This window comes from Rattus norvegicus, chromosome 19 (genome assembly GCF_036323735.1).
Source record: "Rattus norvegicus strain BN/NHsdMcwi chromosome 19, GRCr8, whole genome shotgun sequence".
NCBI classification, from domain to species: domain Eukaryota; kingdom Metazoa; phylum Chordata; class Mammalia; order Rodentia; family Muridae; genus Rattus; species Rattus norvegicus.
Window position 1 is genome coordinate 13,383,529 of NC_086037.1, and position 10,601 is coordinate 13,394,129.

The 10,601-nt window shown below is 43.9% G+C and overlaps 1 protein-coding gene across 5 annotated transcripts in view; it reads left to right on the top strand.

Moving 5' to 3' along the window:
* The window catches only part of Hmgxb4 (HMG-box containing 4), a 38,748-nt gene that overhangs the window by 12,970 nt on the left and 15,177 nt on the right, over window positions 1-10,601 (top strand). The gene's annotated exons all lie outside the window — the stretch shown is intronic.

Sequence of the window (10,601 nt, forward strand, 5' to 3'; positions counted from 1 at the left end):
ACATGTGTAGGTCAAAGTACAACTTTCAGAATCTGGTTCTTTCCTTCCACCATGGGTATGGAACTCCAGTTGTCAGACCTGTTGAGCCATCTTGTTCCCAGGGGACTGCTTTTGTGTATCTAATACATTGCTTCAGAGGGAACCGAGGTGCCATGGGTTGTTGGGGTAGGGGAAGTAAAAAGGTGGTAGGGGGAATGAGAAGCAAAAATGTAGGCATTATAAACATTTCCAGAAGGTCACAGGAGGTCAGCAGATAGTCATGGTCAGCAGAGGCCCTAGGACCCTCTCCTATTCCTTCATAGACCTGGCACCCAGTCTCTTCACTCACAGAAGTAATGGAGAGACTCCTGTGGGACAGTAGTGCTCGGTGCACTCTCTGGCTTCTTCCACACACTGCTGAGACGCTGCTGTCCATTGAGTCCAATCAATACATTCAGACATGGAGTAGTCCAATCGATTCATTCAGATATGTCCAGCACTGTATAGAGTCGGGCACTTGCCAGATGCCAAGGACAGAGAGGAGGAAGACAGTGTCAGCTCTCCCCGGTTTCGGGTTTAGAAAGAGTGTGAAGACCTAACTAACCCGTGGTCTTCCTTTCCCTTCAGTCAATTTGGGTCTTAGTCAAGTGAGATCAGACAAGTATCAGATTCTTTTTTTTTTTTTTAATTTATTTTATATATTACATGTAAGTACACTGTAGCTGTCTTCATGCATACCAGAAGAGGGCATCAGATCCCATTACAGATGGTTGTGAGCCACCATGTGGTTGCTGGGATTTGAACTCAGGACCTCTGGAAGAGCAGTCAGTGCTCTAAACCACTGAGCCATCTCTCCAGCCCCCAAGTATCAGATTCTTGTGTGGCCCCTGCTTTCCTGTGTTCATGGGCTACCCTACTGGCCCCTAGTCTAGTACTCTGGCTCTCAGTCTCTTTCTTTCAGCATAAAATTTACCTCAGTTGAGCAAAGCTTAAATAAGTACAAAATGATTTTAAGTGTTTCCTTTCTAGTTAGTTGTTGGTTTAATTTTTAACATTTATTTATGTCGCTCTGCCGTCTGTGATGTTTGTTCCTCACTGCCACCCAATGTTCCAGATTCCCAAAACACACACACTCACATGCGCACACGTGCGCACACACACGCACATGCACGCACATGCACACACTCACACACGCCCACACACGCGCACATACACCCACATACATATGCACACACACATGCACACGCACATACACACACTCATGCACACGCACACACACACATGCCCACACATGCACACACGCACATGCACACACACACACACACAGCCTTATATTTAATATGCCTTAAACAGCACAGAGGCTGCGCCCCTCCCAAACTATCGTCTGGGTAGTTTCCTGCCATGCAGATGCACCACTGGGACCCCTGCTGTCTTAGGGGCCAGAAGAGGGTATCAGATGCCCTGGGACTGAAGTCACAGATGGTTGTGAGCTTCCGTGCAGGAACCTAATGGGGTCCTCTGGCAGAGCAGCCCCACACCCCATAATTGTATTTTTTTTTTTTTTTGGTTCTTTTTTTCGGAGCTGGGGACTGAACCCAGGGCCTTGCGCTTCCTAGGCAAGCGCTCTACCACTGAGCTAAATCCCCAACCCCCATAATTGTATTTTTTAAAAAGGGTTCTTATATCATCTTTTTAACCGAACATCAGAATGCTACTTTGATAGTGAGAGAGACATAGAGATATCTAGGAAAGACAGATTTATGACTTAACTTCCCTGTCACACTTACTCAAGGGGATAGATTCTTAGGGTAGAATGAGTGACGGGTGAGGTGTCATGAGACGTTTCCCCCCAACCCCATATATCATGTTATCATGTGTGTAAGTGTAGTGAGACAGCTGGGGTGTGTGTGGGGGGGGTGCTGTTCTGTCCTGGTCCCTGTAAGAGCATGGAAAGAAGGGTCTTAGTTAAGATCCCTTTAGGAACGAGGCTAGAGAGACAGACGCTCAGCAGGTGAAACATTCACTACTCTGCAGAGGACTTGATTTCAGGTCCCAGAAGTGCCTTGACTCCAACGCCAGGGCGCAGACACTTCTGTCCCCCACAGGGCTTCCTGTGCACGCATGCACTTGTACATATGCTTGCTTGAATACACACATACAGACAGACAGACACACACATACACACATGCACGCACGCACACACACAGGCACACATAATTTGAAACAAAATAAAGTGTTTCCTAATTCAGGGCAATCAACCTGTTGCTGAGTAAATAAAGATGCTAGATATGGGACCTTTACTCTCGGTTGGTTACTTAGTATTTTTTTGGTTTACATGCTACTACATGTGCATCATGTAGTGTCACAAACCGCACACGGCTCTCTCTGTTACAGCATGGGCACCAGAGATTGAACTAGGTCGTCAGTCAGGCTTGGTGGCAGGTGTCTTAAACTGCTGCTCTTTTGCTAGCCCAGACCTTTATTATTTACTTTTTGTGTGCTTGCTTGCTCCTTTTTTCTTTTTATTGACGATATTTTTTCACATAACATATCCTGATTATGTCTTCCCTTCATCTGTTCCTCCCAGTTCCTTCCCCCTCCCCCATCCAGACCCACTTCCTTTTTCTCATTAGGAAAAAAGCAGGCTTCTAAGACATAATAATAAAATATTACAAAGTAAAATAGAATAAGGGGGAAATACTACATTACAGTTTTACAAGACGGAAGGAAAATAGCCCAAGAGAAGGCATAAGAACCAGAGACCCACCGTTCACATGCTCAGGAACTCCGTTTAAAAACTAACCTGGAAACCCTAGTCTGCTGAGGTCCTGGTACAGCTCTGTGTAGATCCTGTGCATGCTGCCTCAGTCTGTGAATTCATGAGCTTTGATCAGGTTGATTTAGAAGGCCTTATTCTCATGGTTCTCCATTCCCCTTGGCTCCTATGCTCTTTCTGCTTCCTCTTCCAAGGGGTTCCCTGAACCCTGAGGGGAGGGATTAGATAGGGATCTCACTTAGGACTGAATGTTCCGAGACCTCTCGTTCTCTGTAGTGTCTGGCTGTGGGTCTCTATTTATTCCCATCTGGTCCAGGAGGAAGCGTCTCTGGTGAAGGCTGGGCAAGGCATTGATCTATGAGTACAGCAGAACATCATGAAGCCACCTTTTCTTTTTTTAGACCAGCATTGTTTAGTTTTACCCTAGGCCCCTGGGCTATCTGGTTTCTGGTTCTTGGTCTCCCAACCAGTGTCAAGTATGGGTTCAGCCTCATGGGATCAGATATCGGCTGGTTACTCTCACAACTTCACGCCACTGTTGCCTTAGCCCCTTGCAGGCGGGGCACCACTGTATGTCAGAGGGTCTGTGGATGGGTCGACCATCCACAATACCTTCCTGTATCAAAGACACGACAGTGTATGGTTGAAGGCTCCATGTGGGCCCCAGTTCACCTTCTTCTTTTTTTTTTTTTTTCTTTTTTCTTTTTTTTCGGAGCTGGGGACCCAACCCAGGGCCTTGCGCTTGCTAGGCAAGCGCTCTACCACTGAGCTAAATCCCCAACCCCAGCTAAATCCCCAACCCCCACCTTCTTCTTGTTCAATGAGCTATGCGTGTGTCGTACTCAGCAGTGGGCCCTGTCAGTCTGTGGAGAGCAGCCTACAGTCTCAGTAACAGCTGGGTTGTTTGGGGTTTCCTTTGACCCCTTTGACCAACAGCTTCATTTGGAAATGAGATGGCAAGTTGGGACTCTGTTTTCCCATTGGCAGTTTCATGTAGATCAGGGTTTTTTGTTTGTTTTCGTGTGTGTGTGTGTGTGTGTGTGTGTGTGTGTGTGGTGTGTGTGTGTGTGTGTGTGGTGTGTGTGTGTGTGGTGTGTGTGGTGTGTATGTGTGTGTGTGTGTGGTGTGTGTGTGTGTGTGTGTGTGTGTGTTGGGAAGCTTCTACTGTATTAGGTTTCCATCATACCACTCAAATTGCCCTGAATTTTAGATGTCTCCCTCTGTATTCCGTCCCTCATCCCCCTCTTTCTTTCATCCTCCCCACCTAAGCCTCTCATTCCAGCCCCCATCCTTCCATCCATAATTGTTTATTTTATTTCCCTTTCCTAATCATTCTATCTGTACCTCAGCTCCCTAACCTGAGTGGTAGCTTGGTTATCATAGCACATGCAAGTGAATACATTACCTTATTTGTCTTTGTGGGTCTGGATTTCCTCGCTCAGGATGGTTTGTTTTGGGCTGGAGAGATGGTTCAGTGGTTAGAGCACTGACTGCTCTTCCAGAGGTCCTGAGTTCAGTTCCCAGCAACCACATGGTGGCTCACAACCATCTGTAATGGGATCCGACACCCTCTTATGGTGTGTCTGAGGACAGCTACAGTGTACTACTCATATACATAAAATAAACAATTCTAAAAAAAAAAGATGATTTGTTTTCTCGATTTCCATCCCTTTACCTGTGAATTTCATGATGCCACTTTCTTCAGTGGCCGAGTAATGCTCCACTGTACCACATTTTCTTTATTGGTTCTTTTTTGTCGAGGGACGTCTAGCTTGTTTCCAGTTTCTGGCTATCAGCAGTGAACATAGTTGAACAAGTGCCTCTGTGGTAGGATGAAGTATCCTGTGTGTGTTGCTGAATCTTGACGTGGGTCTATTCCCATCTTCCTAAAGCCGCAGCACGCATTTCCACAGTGGCTGTACAAGTTTGTGCACTCATGCACTAGCCATGCATGAGTGTCCCCTTACTCCACATCACCAGCACACACTGCCACTTGTTTTACTCATCGTAGCCATTCTGACAGGTAGAAGATGAAATCTAAAAGTAATTTTGGTTTGCATTTTTCTGATGGCTAAGGATATTGGTTGAACATTTCTTTTAAGTGTTTTTCTACCATTTGTGAATTCTTTTTTTTTCTTTTTTTTTTTTTTGGAGCTGAGGACTGAACGCAGGGCCTTGTGCTTGCTAGACAAGCGCTCTACCACTGAGCTAAATCCCCAACCCCGCGTTTGTGAATTCTTATTTAGATCTGTATTCCATTTTTTTAATTGGGTTATTTGTTTTCTTGATTTGTGTTTTAGTTCTTTATGTATTTTGGATATTTGCTTTCTATTGGATGTGTAGTTGGTCAAAATCTTTTCCCATTCTGGATGCTGCCTCTATGTCAGAATGATGGGATCCTTTCCCATGTAGAAGCTTCTCACCTTGATGAGGTCCCACTTACTCACTGCTGGCCTTAGTGTCTGTGCTTTCTGTGCAGAAAGCCGTCTTCATTACCGGTGCATACAAGGCCATCCTCACTCGCTCTTCTCAGGTTCAGTCTCGTGGTTCTGTGTTGAGGTCTTTGGTGGATTTGGAATCTTGTGAAGAGTGATAAGTATCGATCTGTTTGGATTCTTCTACATGCAGCTGCCAGTTTAACCAGCATTATTTGTTGAAGATGCTATCTTTTATTCCAGTTTGTATTTCTGAACTCTTATCAGAAATCAGGTATCCAAGGATTAATGTAGGGGTCTTTATACAATTTGATTCCATTGTGATGATTTTTTTTATCATAGCGATGCCTCCCAGTTTTTTTTGATTAGTCAGTATTGTTTACCTATTCTGTGTTCTGGGTGTGTGTGTGTGTGTGTGTGTGTGTGTGTGTGTGTGTGTTTAAGTGAGAGAGAGAGGGACAGGGACAGAGACAGAGAATGAGAATTGGCCTTTCAAGCCCTGTGAAGAATCGTGTTGTAATTTGATGGGGATTGCATTGAATGTGTAGGTTGCTTTTGGTAGCATGGCCAGTTTTGCTGTATTAGTCCTGTCAACAAATGAGTGTGGGAGATCTTTCCTTCTTTTTTTTTTTTTTTTTTTTTTTTGGTTCTTTTTTTCGGAGCTGGGGACCGAACCCAGGGCCTTGTGCTTCCTAGGTAAGCGCTCTACCACTGAGCTAAATCCCCAGCATCCTTCTTTTGATATCTTCATTTTTTTCTTCAAAGACTTGAAGATTCATCATACAACAAGTCTTTCACTCGCATGGTTAGAGCTACCCCAAGATATTTTATGTGATTTGTGGCTATTGTGAAAGGCGTTGCTTCCCTGGTTTCTTTCTCGGTCCATTGCCATTTGTACTACTCTGTATTAGCAGGATTAGTAATTGTTTTAGTTAATCTTGTATCCAGACACATTGCTGATTTTTTTTTTTTTAATCAGCTCTAAGAGATCCCTAGTGAAATTTTTAGGGTCACTTATGTATACTACCATATCATCTGCTAGTAAAGATACTTTAACTCTTTCCTTTCCACTATGTTTCCCTTTGATATTCTTAGGTTGTCTCATTGCTTTAGCTAAATCTTTAAGTACTCTATTGAATAGGTTTGGAGAAAGTGGACAGCCTTGCCTTGTTCCTGATTTTAGTGGAATTGCTTTGAGTTTTTCTCCACTTCAGTTAATGTTGGTTGTAGACTTACAGTAAATTGCCTTTATTATATTAAGGCACATTCCCTGTATCCCTAATCTCTCCAGGATTTTTATCAGGGGTGGGGTATTTCTTGGGTGTTGTTAAAGGCCTTTTCTACATCTGTGATACAATCATAGGGCTTTTGTCTTTCCAATTTGTTTATATAAAATTTCCAATTTGTTTTATATTGACTAAAACCATCTGACCCTGGGCTTTTTTGATTGGGAAAATTGTTTTATTTTGTTTTTTGAAAATGAGTTTCTCAGTTTAACAGCCCAGGCTGTCCTGGGACTTGCTTTATAGACCAGACTGGTCTTGAAATCAAAGAGGCCTACTTTTGCCTCCCAAGTGCTGGGATTGAAGATCACCACAATCAGCAGTTGGGAGGCTTTTAATGACTACTTCTATTTCACTGTGGACTATATGTCCTTCTTTTTTATTTCTGATTTTGATGATTTAAATAGTCCTGACTGTAACTGTGTTTTTATGCTGGCATCCGGTCTTCTGGGTTTGGGAAAATTGTAATTCTAGGTGCTGATGTCTAGTCTTGTATTGGGTGGAGAGTGTTCCTTGGTTTCCTCTCTGGTTCTTAAGAAAGTGTAGTGGCTGTGAATAGCCCTGTAGGAAATTCCCCTAGGGTCCTGATAGGTGTGGCCACTGGGCGGTCCATCTAAAACATTCCTGGCTACTGGGAGCTGAGAATTAGGAATCAGGAGGGGAGGGGGCATCTACAGAAAAGAGGAAAGCTGTGTGTTCCCTCAGTGTCCCTGGTCAGAGCGGGGCTGGAATAAAACAATGAGAGGGAAAAGGGAGGCTGGGGCAATGGTCTATGGGATCTACTAGCAATGGGGGGCAGGGACTGCACTGGTGGACTCCTGGAGAGCTGAAAATGAGACTGGGCCTGGTTGTGAAGAGCCTGAGGGATGGGAAGATGTATAGTCGTCCTACCTGCTTCCCTGGTCAGAGGAATGTGAGGGCTCCCAGGTGTGCTTATATATGTACTTTTGAGACAGTCTGGGCTGGCCTGGGACTCAGTACTAGATCAGGCTGGCCTACACTCACTGAATTAAAACTGCCTGCCTTTGTCTCCCAAATTCTGAGGACTGTAACACCTCCCAAGGGACCTTTATTATTTAAATGAATTTTCTAAATCTGGGGCTTCCCTGTTTTGTCCCTCAGCCCTCTCCTACCACCGTTTCTCCCTTTAGAACAGTTTGTGTTAGCTGCCAGGATGCCACAGCTTCTATTTTAAATGTATGAAGGGAATGAAGAGAACTAGTCAATTACTTCTGCATCATAACGTGGTGGCTTAGAACAGCAGCCGTGAGTTGGCACCCAGTTCTGTAGAGTGCAAGCCTGAGTAGCTCCTCCTGGTCCTGTATGTTGGACCTCACAAGACTATAGTCATGGTCAGCTGATGGCATTCTCATGAGGCTTCCTCCACTTGTTGGCATTCAGTTTCCTGTAGCTGTAGAATCCATAGAACATCTATTTTCCCTCTGACATCCCATTTTAATGTTATTTTTTAAAGATTTATTCATTTATTTTATATATAAGTACACTGTAGCTGTCTTCAGACACACCAGAAGAGGGCATCAGATCTCATTACAGATGGTTGTGAGCCACCATGTGGGTGCTGGGAATTGAACTCAGGACCTCTGGAAGAGCAGTCAGTGCTCTTAACCGCTGAGCCATCTCTCCAGCCCACTAATGTTATTCTTTTACATCTGATATTTTGCCATGGTTTGTGGGGGTTTTTTTTGTTTGTTTGTTTTATTGTTTTTGTTTTATACTCTTAGTTTCTTTGATAGTTTCCTATGTTGCTTAGGCTGGCCTTGAACTAGCAATACTTGTACTTACACCACACCTGGAAGGAAACTTTTCAACTATTTTCATAGAGCAAAATTTTTAAAGTTTTAAGCAAAGCATGGTGGTACACCAGCCCTCTGGAGGCAGAGGCAGGTGGATTAAGTTCCAGGCCTGCTAAGTGCTAAGGCCTAATTTTTTTTTTTTTTTTTTTTTTTTTTTTTTAGGTCACAGTGAGAGTGAGAAAAAAAATACAGGCATTTTTCATATATTCCCCGTCTCTGTCTCACACATGCCTGCCTGGCCTTCTCCAGTATCAACACCCAATAATGTTCCCATGATGAACCTAAACTCAGACTTCTTTATCTCTCCAAGTCTATAGTATACGTAGGTTTTCACTGGTATCCATTATACAAGTATGGAAAATGCTGTCTCTTACTGTAGTGTATCACAAGGTACTTTAAACTACCCTAAAAACAGTTCTTCACCTGTTCACCTCACACTTTTTTTCCTTCATATTTTGCCTTCTTAAGAGTGCCACATAATTAGTATCATTTGTAGGTGGCCTTTTCCGGTTAAAATGTTAATTTGTCTCTGGTCTTCTCTGCTCTAAGTAGTGTTCTGTTGTCAGGTTGAACCACAGTTCGTTTGTTCACCACCAGCTTATACAGTTGAGAATCAAGCTTCTGTAGAAATCCATGTGTCTTTTTTTTTTTCCTTTTTTTTCCGGAGCTGGGGACCGAACCCAGGGCCTTGCGCTTGCTAGGCAAGCGCTCTACCACTGAGCTAAATCCCCAACCCCCATGTGTCTATTTTATGTGGAGAGACGTTCTCAGTTACAGTGAGCATATACCGAGAGGCATGAAGGACTGACTGTGCAATGAAGTGCATTTAGTTTGTGACAACTTTACTGTCCTTAGAGTGGATATCCGGCCACACCTTGAATCCATCTAGTACCCTCCCTAATCAGCTAAAGTTTTAGCGGGGCAGCTGCAGGCAAGGTGGAGCAATAGAATCTCCTAGCTAGTAACTGTACTGTTATGCTAAACAGACCCCTCCCTCTGAGTTTGGAGCCCTCCTCCCCTCCAGTCTGTAAAGGCATCTCCTTTGTTCTTAGCTCTTTCTGTCCGCAGCTTCCTCCTTCGTAGGTGGCCAGAGTTACTAGAGGACCTGGAAAGGTTATTTCAAACCTCCACCAACCGAGAGCTACTGTCCTTCCACGTCCTCGGAGCAGCGTGTGTGGCCAGTTTTCTGAATGGTACCTCAGTATTTAAGGCATGCTTCTCTGATGATATGAATTTTTTCATTTGTGTATGTGTACTGTCAGCTTATCTTTCCTGGCAAGGTGTCTTTTAGCTTTCTCTCAGTTTGTATTATTTTCTTGTTGATTTGGGTAACAGTACCTGATCAGGTAGGTCTTATGCAAGTGCTTTTCCTAGTCTGTGGACTCATTCTTCTAACAGTGCCATTTGCAGAACCAGTTAGTCTCTTTTAAAAGCTGAGGCTGGCCTTCAACCCCTGATCTTTCTGCCTTTGCTGCACAAGTTTGAATTCAGGCATGTACCATACATACCCAGATTAATTTTATTTTAAGGAAGTCCCACGTGTAAGTTCTTTCTGGTGGGGCTTAAACATTTAGTATCTTATCTAAAATATCCCAGGTCATGGAGGTTCTCTGCTGTGTTATCTTACAGTTCTTGGGGGTGGGGGGTGCATTTGTCAGGTGTGTATGTGTGAGGATAACTTGCAGGAATTGTTTTTTTCCTCCCATCAAGTGGGCTCCAAGATCAAATTCAGGTCCTCAGGATTGACAGCAAGTACCTTTACCCCCACCCTAGCCATCTTGCTGGCCCTTTAGTATTTTATGTAAGCCCATTTTGAGATAATTATCTTGAAGGGTATAAAGTCTGTGTCAAGGTCTTGTTGTAGTGATGACATTTTCCACCACCTTGTGACTATCTAGTTCCATTTAAATAGGGTCTCTTCTCTGTTGTGTTCCCTTTGTTCCTTTGGCAGAGATCATTTGAGTGCATGCATTGCTGTAGATCTGGGCTCTCTGCTGTGCTTAAATGTTCTTGTGCCAGTCAGTACTGTGGTAAGGGATGCCCATTGGATATTCTTTGAGGACCGTGATGGTTCTTCTGGGTCTCTTACCTCTGTATACAAACTTTGATTCAGTTTGTCATAGCTACTAAATAACTTGGTAGGTTTGTCTTCTTTTGTTGTTGTTTTGTTTTGTGTTTTGGGACCAAGTCTCACTGTGTAGCTCCTACTGGCCTGGCTGGAACTCACAGAGGTCTGCTTGCCTCTGCCTCCAGAGTGTTTTAAGGGCTCACCTGAGAAAGCAGGCCTTCCTTATTCAGGAAAACCTTCCTTCTG